This window comes from Pimephales promelas, chromosome 1 (genome assembly GCF_988280905.1).
Source record: "Pimephales promelas chromosome 1, fPimPro1.hap1.1, whole genome shotgun sequence".
Classification (NCBI taxonomy): Eukaryota; Metazoa; Chordata; class Actinopteri; order Cypriniformes; family Leuciscidae; genus Pimephales; species Pimephales promelas.
Window position 1 is genome coordinate 30,141,390 of NC_142769.1, and position 14,883 is coordinate 30,156,272.

Consider the following 14,883-nt stretch of genomic DNA (forward strand, 5'->3'; position numbering starts at 1 on the left):
GCTTATACCATGACCAGATTTAAGCTCCATCTTGAAAGGAAAAAAGCAGCAGAGAAGAAGGCGTGTGGGTGGTTTAGTGTTGTGTAGACTACTGTGGTCTCAGAGTTAAAGGTTAAGGTTAATGTTGCTGCAGATGCTACTTTAAATATAGAAACTTTACATTTAACATTTCCTCTGCAAAACTTTACACATATGACAAAACAATCACTCTCCTTCTAACTCTACTCCGTAGTGGTAGAACAAAATGTTTGACAGGTTGGTCTTAAAATCTATAAATCACTATATAGGATATTTTATTCAAGAAAAGTGAAAAGAAAAAAAGAAAACTATTAAAACAAAAGCCAGTATACAAAATATTGCCAGTATATTATCAGTGGTAAAATACTAAAATACTAGAGATCAGGGCGAAATTTTTAAAGGAACAAACCATTTTTACCATTAACCAGTTAATAATGTTATTTTATCGTTCAGTTTAAGATTTTGATTTGTCAGTCAATCAATAACGAATTCAAATAGTAAAGTCTATGCAAATGTGATTTTGGCGAGCAGGAGCGAGGCCAAGGGACGGGAGAGCGGTGCGAGGCCGGTGACATGAGTGATAATTAACGATACCCGTGAACGATACCCGCACCGGTCTCGGTCTTCACTGTCGTTCGCTCCTCCTTTATGCTTCTGCTCCTCCGTGAGAGATACTAGCGTCTCACAGGTGTCATTCATTCATCACGTCCCTCAGCCTCGTCCTGCTCACCACAGTGATGTTGAAGCATCTAATGTAAGTGACATGCCTGCGTGAGAATGAGTCGCAAGGAAATGTGCATTAGCTATGGGATCACAGAAATTTATCCGAGGATCTTTTGGCAAGTTATATCCAGTGGTGTTTTGAAACCAGTGAAAATTGCAGGTTAGTGTAGAATAGGGCTGGGTATTGAGATAAATTTCACAATTCGATTCGATTTCGAATCACAAGCTTGCAATTCGATTCGATTACGATTCGATTCAATATCGATTATTTTTGGAAATCAGTTACAATAAATGGCCATTTTTCTCAAGGGAATCAAATCTCTTAAATGCTGTAAACCAGTGTTGTAGTCGAGACCACCTCACTCGAGTCCGAGTCGACACCGAGTCCATAGAGAGTCGAGTCCGAGTCGAGTCCGAGACCAGAGGCGGTCGAGTCCGAGTCGAGACCGAGACCAGTGAGGGTTGATTACCTAATTTACTTTTATTTACTTAGAGAAATCCTTTTTTTTTAGGGTAAAAAGGCCACATAGTAGGTGGTGTTAAAAGTAATTTTATTACAATTTGTCATGCGCAGTTGCGCACTAGAAAATCACCAATCACTGGGCGTGTCAATCAATTTAAAGAAATATTTTATTAACATACATTAATAATCACGAAATATATTTTTAATTGAACTCAAGTGGACTCGGGAATAATTCCGAGTCCTAAAAAAAAAATGTTCGAGTATGAGTCAATTCCGAGTCCAAATGGACACGAGTCCATGACAAGACCAAGACCATTAAAATATGGTCTCGAGACCAAGTCCGAGACGAGTCCGAGTCTCGAGTACTACAACACTGCTTTAAACTATGGGAGTCTAGTTGTAGCCTACTGGGCTTCATTAGCCTAATATGAAGGTAATAATGAACTGTTTTGTAGCTATACAAAAACTTAAATTACACTTTTATTTTTTTTATAATAAGAAGATTATATGAAATATATAAATATTTAAATGGTGGCTGTCATAAAAACTTGCCAGATTTATTCAAATATGCATTAAATATTGAAGAACATTAAGATTATAATGCATATGTAATATGGTATATATATTTAGCAAAATGCTCCTCTCTGGAGTTATTTTTTTCTAGCTGACTAACAAGTTTATGTGGGTTTTCTGAGGTAAATATGACGATACATGACATTGATTAAAAGCTGTTTAACTGACGTCTTTCCACGGTTGAAACGCTGATTGAGCGAATCAATGTGACATGATACGGATAACACACTTTCAGATGCTCATTCATGTTTATTTCGCGCTGTAACTGGTATTATTAACCCGGAAGAGAGATTAGCGCTGTTGTTTCTCTTGAGCTGCGCCAGAGCGATCTTACGCCACAGCGCCAAAACGCTATTTATGTTTTTGAATTTCTAAAGAAAATGGACGTAATTTGAAAATTGAGACTTTGTTTCATATCAATAGCAGCAAAGGACAAAGATTATTGCGATTTTTTGGATGCGCGCAGCCGCGATACAATGTCCTATTTATTCAAATGAAACAGGATGACTAATCGATTCTTAAGATTTAAGAATCGATATCGGTTCGTAAAAATGAGAATCGATTAATATCGAGAAATCGATATTTATTACCCAGCCCTAGTGTAGAACCGCTACTATTCAGGATAATAAATAAAATGTATTTTTTAAATGATTTAACACCATGTTGACAAGAGTATTGTGGCTTTATGTATGGTCAATCACTTGCGTGTGTCGTTATTATATTATTAAATTTTTTCCAAAATCAAGCTCAAATGGAGTTACAAGGTTTTCATCATTAGAACAGTTGCATCTGAGAAAGAGCATCGCACCAAGTAAAGTCATTATCAACTTACAGATAACAAAGGTTATTGTAGCTATGTGGGCGATCAGTTTTTACTGTCAGAATCGAGGCCCAGAACTATCTCGTTTTATTATACAGATTCGGCTCTTAGTGAACCAATTGATTCCCCCACCCCCATTGTAGCTAATAACTGATAAAATGTTATACTATTTTGTCCAAAAAATTAACATAAAATAAGAAACACTACAAAACTAAAATGAATCTTTAATGCTACAAATTGATTACATTTAACTCTTAAATTATTTTGTGTTTTTAACCACTTAACTGTCACCGTCCCACAGGTGGGACGTTTGCCACTATATTTTTAAAACAATAATATCTTAGTAAATACCTTAAATAATATTGACAAACTATATATCATTTGAAAGCTTACAATCTCTAGTTATTTGGTGACTGATTTTCAAAATATATTACAGAGGAGCCATAATTTATCAATATAAAACAAGAATATTTTCGTACTCATAAGGCGTGTTCAGACCTTTATTTTAAAATAGCAGTAAACATGAAAAATCATGAAAAAATGGTAGATACCTCAGTTTGTTTTCATGCCAAAAGTTCAAAAGATAGAATCCATTCAATTATTTTGGAAAAAAAAGGTCTGAAAAGTTTGAAATATCAAGAAAAAAATTATAAATTTACCATTATGACGTGGCAGCTAGCTATGACTTACGTATGCGTGTTCTTTGTATGTGTTTCTTAGAGGTTCAATTCATATCAAAATCTGCCAAACTTCCCATGCTACTTCTGAATAGGATCTCTACTTCAGAAATTGTATGAAAATTGTGAAAATAATGGTTCATATCACTCAAAACACGAATGGAAATGCAGGCGCCCTTATATGGGCAGTAATGGAGTCTGATTGTGCCCTAGTGAAAATGTTTGGTACTGCGCTCAAACAAAATCTTACTGAAAGCTCATTTTTTGAGATATCAACCTAAAATTTGAAACACAACTTGTTCAGATTTTTGGCTTTGATCTTTCTGCCATTTTAGAGTAGCCCAGGTTTTGAAAATATATATTTTATGTAAAATATGAATAATTAATATTTTTACATTGTACATTTCCATAAACTCAAACTTCTATAACTTTTTTTCTGTTTCACTTTCTTAATTTATTTCACTTCTACAAAAATCTGCCAAATGTCTTCTTTAAAACAAGACCAATCATATGTCTATATTCCAAAGCATTCTTGAATTACAACCATTTAAGTTCGAAATGTGCATTTCCATGTCTATTCAAAAAAGGGGGGTGACAGTTAACAGGTTAAAAAGTGAGCATTAGCTGATGGCAAAGCTAATCTAGATGTAAAAATAGGGAAATAAGCATGAATTTATATTAGTGACAAAAGCAAAAAATAAACGTAGAAATTGTTTAACTCCCAACGCTTATAGATTAGACTTCTTAAATTCTGACATATAAACTTAATTAGCAAATTCAACAATAATGCTTGTTGATGGACTCAAAATTCATGAACTAAATGAGTTCAGACAGGAAAAAAAAAATGACAGTAAATGAGACAATGCACGTGAGAAGAGTTTATATGTTAGGGTGTGTTGGTAACAGTGACTTTTTAATTCTACCCCGCTCTCGCATCATGCACGGCTTTGCATGTGAATGCTTGATATTTGACATCTTAACAGGATAGAGATGATCTTTCCTCCATTAAGCTCAGAGATATTAGAAACGCTGTCGGCTGTCTCGAACGTTGACACTGAGGTGAAAGACGTGTGCATAAAGACAGTACCAGCTACGGTAAGAGTATCAGACAAGTAAATGTATAACAGGAACAACACACACAAGTTGATCAGTGCTATGGAGTGGTGCTAGACTAAAGGATGATTTGCATATGCTGGCTTTAAAAGGGCCGTGTTGTTCATCTGCTGTAAAGAGCGAGCCTTGTTGTGAGTGACGCAAAGACCACCTCTTGTTTGCATGAGGAGTTTGTTCTCTGTGAATAACAAACTGTTAAATGCAAACCTGACACGAAGGTCGGGAAGAAATCTGTTGTCAGCTTGGTGGTACCAATCTCAATTTATAGAGACATCCAATTCTTTAAAAATAGATAAACTAGATCATTTTTATGTAATTTTGATTGCACTTTTTGTGTCCATAAGTTTTCAAACTTGTAACCTTTTTGACCAACAAAAAATGGATGTTTTTTTTCTTTAAGACTGGTCTAGTTTTATGTCAGTTCCAATAAAGTATATTGGTGTCAAATGAATCTGAAAAGTACCTTGGCTGGTCAGACTAGTTCTTAACATGGTGGCTGTTTATGCAACTGGCCCTTGCTTGAAAAAATAACACTCCATACCTGGTGTTATAAAACATACATCAGTCAGCCTTTATAGAAGTGCTTCACTACTAGAATAAGTGCTTCACTACTTTAAAGTCCCCCTGTGGTGAAAGTTTTAAAAGTAGTTTTTATGTCTATGTGGTGTTTTTAATATGCTTCGAGACAAACCATGTGCAAATTCATGTCAACACCATTGCTGATTATTTTCTCCTTAAAACTTCGGTGAAAAAAATTACAGTGTCTGTGACATCACACAATTCAACCGTCAATCCAGTACATGGCTTTGTATGAAGTGAAATGGAGCTTATAAAAATGCTGTTCTGATTATTGACTACAGGAGGACTTTAAAAAAGCAACAGTTTCAAACACATTAAACATGCACACAAAAGATAATGCGTCACAGTCAGAATTAAATTCTTCATAGAATTGTGTTAAGAAATAATTCATGCTTGTCCAGAAGCGACTGGCATGGCTGTGTTAGACAGCATCCTGATGGATGTATCTAACATCTGAAGAACGCTTCAGAAAGCAAAGATTTAATAGAGATAAAGATTAAGTGACTCCACAGATGTCTGAGCAAATTAGATTGCCTCTAGCACAGGTGGGTTTTACTGTTACAGGTGTGCACACAACTACAGATCAAAATCTGTTCAAAATCAACTAGCCGGTAAGAAGCTGACTATTGGTCTTTAAAAAAAACCCCGTATAGGGTCCATCAGACATAAAAACCGATGACAGTGTGCAGCAAAATAGATCAGAATGCAGAGGTCTCGAACTGTGTTTTTAAAGTTGAACTATATGCAACTTGGCACAGTGTCTCAAAATTGTTCATGTACTCAGAAAAAAAGGTACACGCTGTGGGCAGTACCCTATCAAAATGTATACCTTTGAACCTCATTTACGGCATATTTGGTGTGGTTTAATATCTTAGACGAAAGGTAAAAAAGCAGATGTATGCAGGCCTTCAATTTACAGATATTTAACAAATATATAACAAATATCTATAAACATACAGTGCACAAAATTAGCCTATTTGGCAATAAATATTATGCATTATAATGGGAAAACTGCTCACAGCATGCAGTTAAACTGACAGCAATAGTCTTGTGATGTGTTGATGTGTTATTGACGGCAGTGTTTGATGGCTGTGGCTGTCGCTGATGCTTAAAAAGGGAATAAATTAAGAGAGAGGATTTCTTGAAGAGGGTTTACTGTGCTGACAGTCTAACAGCCGTTTAAATTGTCTCTGTTCAGTTAAAACTCTTAATTCATCTGCTTTAAAGCATTTCCACTGATTTTATTGTTTCTAGTTATTGGATAAGCAGTTAGCCGTCTTTTAACAGGACAATCAAGTCGCCTTAAACACACACACACACACACACACACACACACACACACACACACACACACTTATTTAAAAACCCCATCACAACACTTTAACAACTAGTGCTGGGCGTTTTGACCAAATATCTGTATCACTGTATTATTTAAGATTCTTGCGGTTTCATGCTATATTTTGTTATCTGCATGACTGGATCTTTATAGTATCTTATTTTACTGCCAGGAGTAAATAGAATATAAAAGCATAGTAATGTCAAACACAAATTCACTAATAAACATTGAATTTATCAAACTATCAATTTAGTTAATCTCAAACTGTAATGAAATAAAAAAAAAAATTTTTTCTTCATTTTTAAAAAGCTGCACAACAGTGGTTTATTGATTAAATTAAAACATGGACAAAAAATTGTGATATTGCTTTGTTTTTGTATTATTATAATCATCATCACTTTAAAAAATGTATTTGTCAAGCGACAAAATTCTAATCTGAAAAATGAAGCCTACCCGAAAGTGCGAAAAACTGCAATACATCTAAAATCCGCTAGAGGCCGGTCCGAAAAGGGAGCAAATATCCATAGACCTCATGTTAAAATGTCCGTTTTCACAGCATAAATGTATATGTTTACAGTTTGTTCCCATGGACTTTTATTGTATTTTTCGATAGGTTCCGAGTGCCTGACAACTGTGAGGGGGTGAATTTTTTTCTAACTCGAATTCGTACTTGTATTCAAACGTATGATTGACAAATAAGGGCGGTTAACTTTGATTGACAGCTGATAACGGGCTGCACCGAGTGGAATTTGACGTCTCGGCCATGATCTGACGCAACAAATCATACCACCTCTGTATCCTTTCTGAACATTTGTATTTTGTATTTCCCAAGATTTTCCAGTATGGCACCGCCCCTACACCCCATAAACAGCCTCAAACCCATTCTTCAGAAGGTCTATGGGTGACGTCACAGACGCTTTGTCCATATTTTTTGCAGTCTATGGTATTTATATATTAATATACATTAATTTATTTCCGTCATCATTTCTTCAAGTTAGACCAAACTTATTTTAGTGGGTGGTAGACTTTGAAGTTTTTTTTGTGTACATAATATCACAATAGTTTTCCTCAAATCAAATGGTGCAATGCTGGTGAAGTGAACTCTCTGAGCAAGTCTGCAGATAAAGTTCATGTGTTCATGTCCTCAAATAGTGAGGTAACAGAATAGTAACAGATGCTGAAACCGGGATGCTCATTCATGTACGCATTGACCTGCAGAAAATACAAAGCAGTCTTTTTGAGCTTTAATATTCACAGACTCTAGTCCATATCGTGATTTGATTTATTGAACATGCTTTCTTTAAATGTATTCATCCAAAAATTGATAAATGCTGAGACAACTCTGCCTTTTACAGTAAATTCCATTTATGTCTGAATTCTGCAATTCTGACCTGTCATAATTCATAGGGCCAAAAAAATATTTGCCATTAAAGAGAGTTAGTTGTGTGGGTTACTTATTGTTGTGTTATAAAGTTAACAATTAACAATTTAATAGAGTTAAAGGGATAGTTCACCCAAAAATGTTTTTACTCACCCTCATGTTGTTCCAACCCCGTAAAACCTTCACTCATCTTCGGAACACCAATTAAGATATTTTTGATTAAATCGGAGAGCTGGATCACTCCTCCATAGGCTTCTAATGGATTGAAACTTGCCGGCCACGAAAAGTTATTAAAGACATTGTTAAAATACTCCAAGTGACTTCAGTGGCTCAATCTTAAGTTTATCAAGTGACGAGAATACTTTTTGAACAAAAATAACTACTTTATTTCAACTATTCATTTCCTTCTCTGTGGGACTCTAGTCAGTTAACATAGTGTGATAGAGTAGAGCTACGCAACACGAAGGCTCACTATTGGCCGACGCTGGTCATGTGTGTGATGCATGAGACGTACAACAACAGAAGCTTACGCTGTTACACTGGTGAACTCACGCGAGGCCCACAGAGAAGGAAATTATTAGTCTTTTTTTGTTTGTTTGTTTCTTTTTTTGCGCACAAAAAGTCTTCTCGTCGCTTGATAAACTTAGGATAAGCCACTGTAATCACTTGGACTATTTTAACAATGTCTTTAATAACTTTTCGGGGAACAAGTTTCAATCGCTTAGAAGTCCATGGAGGAGTGATCCATTTCTCGGATTTCATCAAAAATATCTTAATTCGTGTTCCGAAGATGAACGAAGGTCTTACGGGGTTGGAACAACATGAGGGTGAGTAAAAACTGACAGAATTTTCATTTTTGGGTGAACTATCCCTTTAAATGGCAACAAGTTAATAGAAGTCCCCTCTCAAAGCACTCTTCGTGGCCATTGAATAGATGCAGCAGTTGTTGAGCTTGAGCTACTCAATGCTACGGTATGGTGGTCTTTAAATAATTTGAACATTGAATAAACCAGTATTTGAAAGCTCACAGAAAGCCTGTAGCAGGATAGACACAAACATCAGTTCATACCAATTCAAAAAGTTAACTAAGTAATCTATTGTGAGTTAAGCTTCACTGCATGTGACTGCATGTGTAAGCACATCTGTGTCAATCCTTTGGGATTCTGAAGTCTCTGTGTGCAGCTGAACAATTTGTTTGTCATTAGGGATTTTGTGTGTGAGATGTGCGTGATTGTGACAGTTTGGTCCCTCTCGGGCTGTACCCCAGACCATGGGAAAGAGAAAGCACTTAAAACTGTCTGCGGTCAGTTGTCTACCCCTCATTCAACTCACTCATATTCACTATAGACACTGTTATGGATTTATGGGTCACTGAAAAATAATATGTAGAGATGTGGTCCTGTTTTTTGGTGTCCTGCTGTATATATATATCTGTATCTATCTATCTGTATCTATATATCTATCTATCTATCTTTTTATCTGTATCTATTATCTACGTATATCTATCTATCTATCTATCTATCTATCTATCTATCTATCTATCTATCTATCTATCTATCTATCTATCTATCTATCTATATATATATATATATATATATATATATATTGCAATTAGAAAACGTACAAATATTTTTTTCAAATACAGTGGTTTTAATTATTATGTTACATTTTTGTAATGTGTTTTTTATAATATTTTTGTAATGCGTGTTTGTAAAGTCATAATTTGCTCTATTATTTTGTTTTGATCTGTTTGTTATTTGGAAATGCATACATGCTAAATGCATGCTATTAGTATATGCATACTATTATTAATAGCATAATTATTATTTACAATAATAGTATATAACAGCATTCTACCATTATTAATTAAACGTTTATTCAACACACAATTTTATAAAAATCAAACATGGATTTCCTTTAGTTTTTCCATTGACAGATAACAATGAACTAAATGTCCCGAATTCCATTTTAGAAATGTCTTCATCACCCTGCCATGCCACATCCTGCATCAGTGTGTAAATAAATGTGAAATGTGAATTGTGTTCCCCTGTGTTATTGCAGTTCCCTTTTTGACCAATCGGAAAAACCCGGTAATGTACATATTTTCAGAAACATAAAAAAGCTGCAATGGTCATTTACTGTACAAATATAAAATGTACTGCTTTACAGTGTAAAACCTCACTTAAACACCCTTCGCCCTAATCACATCCCTTAAAGTTTACCATAGCTCACAGACATGACAGAATGAGGGAGAGAGAAGGGGAAAAGAGAGAGGGAGGGAGAGTCGCTTCAGCTCGAGTAAATATTTACATGAGAGCACAGAGACAGTATTGGGATATGAAATGTCTCTGTGTCACTTTCTCTCACACACACAGGAACAGATTATTTGTGCTAACCTTCACACTTGTCGACAAAAGTGCATGAGATAATGCCACATCTGTGCTTGTTAGGGAGACTGTACTAATCTACCAGTAGAAAGGAGATGAGAGGAGGCCTTTCAAGTTGAAGGAGAAGTGAGAAAGTAAAATTGATCAATAGCTACACACAGGTTTTTAGGACGGAAAAGAAAAGTTAGATGAGACTCAAGCTAGCAGAGCCACACTGATGAGATTGACGCCTACTTTTGGTTGTTGGTTTTAGCTGTCAGTGGCTTCCTAAAAATGCTCATCTGTAGCAGTCGCTTTCTGGTGACCATGATTGCATTCTGCCTTGTTGTTGTAGGTCATTCACTATACATGTGAAGCTCTGACCTTGCCTCAGTCTCAACATCACAGTTCAGCTTTGTGAAGTGTGTGCCATAAAAATAACCCATTGTGTGTGCTTAAGGGCTGCTGTGACCCTTTTCTGAAATCCCTTTGTGAATTTCAGTGAAACTACATTCATTGAAATACTCAATTCAGTGTGTTTCTGAGTGGATGAGTCAGTTGCGACCTCTTCTCCATCACCTCGGCGTTGTCGATCACTTCAGGGCGCATGTAGGTTACAACTGAATTTGTGAGCAAAGATTTCTCGACGAGTCTACCCATAATTTCTATTCTCTTACTGATGGCATACAGTATTATAAGAGGTGCAGAATATTGTTTTCATTTTCAAAGTGTAATTCAATGAGATAATTAAATCATACACCTTCGTCCTGATTTATTTGAGCTTTTCTGCAAATTGACAAAAAAAAGTTACGTGATTACCGTAGATGTCTATTAATTTGGCAAACACAGCTTTCAGAGAGATTTTTTGCATAATTTGCCTTGATGCACCTACATCCCCAGCAGTTTTGACCAAGCCTGTTAATTATACAGAAACTCAAAACAAGCTTGTGTCTCCAACCGCAAATAAATCTGAGATGTGAACAGTTTGGAATCAAAATCAATGGGGTACAATATTTTACTCTAATTCATATGCCTTAAACGAGCTCAAATAATTACACTCCCTTCTTCATATCACTACATAATAGAACGAATCGGTTACCTAACGTAACCTCGGTTCTCTCTAGATGAGGGAACGAGTATTGCGTAAGCTAGCTTACGCTACGGGAAAGATTCATCTTTGCTGAGAAGTTGAAAACTTCGAAGTTGAGAAGTTGAGAAGTTGAAAACTTCTCAGCAAAGATGAATCTTTCCCGTAGCGTAAGCTAGCTTACGCAATACGAGAGAACCTCTCGTAAGAGAACTGCACGATTAATTGTTTAAAGATCGCAATTAAAGACCTACGTGTGCGGTCTTATTCACCTGTGTCTTTGACAAAATCTCACCAGAACATACAAATCTGCATTGACGCTACTGCCACTGACCCAGAGAGAGAAGTTGTCATGAATAGGTATGAAAAAATTTAATAAACAGTATTGCTATTACGGTGTTACAATGATTCAAATTATCACAGAAGTACTGTGGTAAAAGTTTACAGTTTGGATATGAACAGTGATGTCTATGGTAGAAATCAATAGAGAAAATCACCCTTTGAATTTAATTTGGCGATTCAAATAATGATTGTATCAATCATTCAAAAATGCTGATGAAATAATTGAAGTCCCTCTCCCAAATGGCACACTTCATATGCACTTTCGGTCTTGTGAACTTACATGGCTGCCATGGACTTACACGTGCGCATGTCCATTAGGTTGTCATTTTAGGTTTCAGAAGTTTGCTCGCGAGTCGTGATTGTTTAGGGTGCCATTTGGGACAGGGCCATTGAATTATTCATTCAAACAGATTTTTTTCAAACAGAACAGATTAATAAATTATATATAAACTAATATATAACTATTTTACATATATATATATATATATATATATATATATATATATATATATATTAATCATTAAAAATGTTGGCAAACAACTGGCCAAAAAGAAAATCCTTGTTATTAAACCTTTCAAGTTTTCTCTGTATATAGTATAAGCAGCAGTATGTTCTTATGATTAATTGCTTTTGTTTGTCATCAATTATAACCCAATTTGGACTGAAAGCATCTGATAAATTGATTCATTCATAATAAACGTTTTGGGTAAATTCCTAAATCAGGATGCATTTTATTAAAAGTTTGATTTGTCAAAATCCAAATAAAATATTAGTTGAGATACACACATACAAACATTAATAAACATTTGAAAAGTGTTTTGCTTTTAAAAACATGCACATGTCTAGAAAATATAATAATATACAGTTTGCGCTGTAAGTGTTCCTATAACATCTTGTCTCAATCCTTAACGCTGTCTGAGCTACTGTTCCTCTCTCTCATTTCTTCCTATGTTGTCACTGTTCATTCATTTATTCGTCTCTCAAAGACTTCTTTGGGAAAACTTTTCAGATTTTACCCTTCCAGGGTTTTTTGTAACTTCGAAATCAGTTTTAAGGCACAACAGTTGTATCTAAAACCCCAACTGGAAGTGTCAAAAAACCCTTAACCATGGTAAAATCCCAGTAAAACCTTTATAAATTCGCTTACCTAACTAGCCTTTAGCTTTGATTACAATCAGAGCCTCTCATGCCATATTGCTTGTACAATAAATCACCAATTTAGGCTTCAGATGTGGCTCATGCAATCAGAATTTACAATCACAGTTATCTTTTTTTTTATAAATAAATATCAAGTCAACAATCAGAAGCTTGTGCATATAAATATTTGAGTTATCTCTTTGTCATTATGGTCGAAATTACAGTCTCTGGTCTCTCTCTCACACACAGCCAGTGGTCTATAAACATAGCAGCTTTTGCTTTTTGCTTTGACTGACTCTGATAAAAGCCTTTCATTTCACTCTGTGGTATAACAAGGTGTCTTATTAACATACACAAACAAGTGTATGTGCTAGTGCACTATTTTTAGAGTTTCACTGTCAGAGCGAGGCAAATTTCTGGTAACAACAGAAGCCATATCCTCTTTAAACTTTTAACCTGAAATAAATATAATACAGATACCAACACCTGGATTTGTACAGTTACAAACCGCAGGGCGATGCAACCCCAATACAGCAGCAACAGTTGATAACAGAATCAGACAGTCACAACCAGCAATGAGATTAGAGTCACTGTACTGTCTCTAAACTGCAGATGATTTGCCAGACAACATGAGAATCATTAGACACCTCACGTCATACTCTCCCACACGCACCATTGACACAAATCACAGTCTGAAGGACACAGCACTGCACTCTTAACTCTAGAGATCAACAACTGCCCTCAAAAGAGAAGTCAGAGAAATGTACAACCTGATGGAAGAGTGTAAATCATCCAAATGTCGTCTTCTTTTCTCACCCGATAACTTTTAGAGAAAGCAAGAGAGAGAATGGAAACAGAAAGAAGGTTGACTGAGGAAAGGGAAAGAGAGAGCATGCAGTCTGTCCTAAGAGAGTGGGAGGGTCAAAAAGTGTGTGTGTGTGTGAGAGAGAGAGAGAGAGAGAGAGAGAGAGAGAGAGATCACAGACGGCAGCATGATTCTACTGATGGAGCACACTTCCTTTCCTCTGACACAAACACCCAGATACAGTACGTCAAAGTCAGCCAAAAACATGAAAACATTTTCTCAGTCTGAACACATGTTGATATACAGCACAGCAGATGTAAATATGTACACACTCACACCCCCAGAGAGTATTATTATGTAAATAAAATGAGTTCTGCAAGATAGCAACTGTATCTCTTAACTTAATGGAATAGATCAACCAAATATGAATATTCTTCCATTCCAAATCTTCATATGGTCTTCTGTGAAATATATTTTGGAGAGCACAGGGGTCCAAAAAACATAGGACCACTTCACATATCATTCGGAACAAAAATAAAATGCTTCTGACATTTTTTTTTTGTGTGTGTTGCACAGAATAAAGAAAGTCTTACAGATCTGGAATGACATGAAGGTGACTAAATGAAGAATACTACTAAATAAAGAATCGCATTCACTGTGGACTGCTGGACGGATTGACTAAACCAACAATGGAATTGTAGAAACAATTAACTAATGGTTTACTTATTCCTCGTCGTCTCTGCTCTGTGACATCAGGAAAAAAAAGACACCCAATTAACATTGGCTGCCAGTTTCAAACAACTAACATCCCTCTTGACTACCCCACTGACCCAAGAGCAAGGTTACTATTTTACACACAAACACACACTCAGTTTCCTATGGGGAGGACATCAACCACAAACATCCTCAAGCCAGTTATAAATGTGTGTGAGTTTGTGTGTACGTGCATACATGGGTACGTGTTTGTGCCGGGGGAAAGGGTGTATGCTTCTGTGTCGGTCTCTTAACTCTGATGTGACAGAGGCGGCAACGGTCCCTTTGATCAGTTTGACGCCACTGCCGCAAACAGTACGTGTGTGCATCAGGACGCTGCCCGCGTGGTTGGACCGCAAAAACAGCTTTTTTGTCCTACGATGACTGACAGAGCGGTTTACTGCATCTAACACAAAAAAACATGCATGCATACACTCAGCCATGCTCTCAGTTTCATAGTTTGTTTCCAAAAATGCACAAGAAGCCAGTCGAGAAACCCGTATACTACGTTTACGATCAATTTGGCCAATATCGATTTTTTTTTTAATTGTCAGAAATACCATTTAACCTTTCTTGACATTTTGTGACTTTTTTTCTTTTAGAGTCATGAACATGCCTGCAAGATGTTAACACTTTAATGTGTTGTGCAATGTGCGTACAACATTTCTATTCTCCACAGACCCGAAATAAAAACACATGTCAGTGTCTTA

General features: G+C 36.0%; 1 protein-coding gene across 17 annotated transcripts in view; it reads right to left on the minus strand.

Annotated features, from left to right (window-relative positions):
• Positions 1 to 14,883, minus strand: part of dgkza (diacylglycerol kinase, zeta a) — a 117,889-nt gene that overhangs the window by 67,753 nt on the left and 35,253 nt on the right. For 4 of the 17 annotated variants that reach the window (XM_039687875.2, XM_039687846.2, XM_039687705.2 and 1 more), the window contains exon 1: positions 13,386 to 13,523. The exons of 9 other annotated variants lie outside the window; for them this stretch is intronic. The gene's annotated coding sequence lies outside the window, so the exon portion shown is untranslated. Of the gene's footprint in view, positions 1 to 13,385; positions 13,530 to 14,883 lie in introns of those variants that run through there. 4 more of the 17 variants (XM_089129453.1, XM_089129452.1, XM_089129451.1 and 1 more) reach the window with 4 other exon arrangements.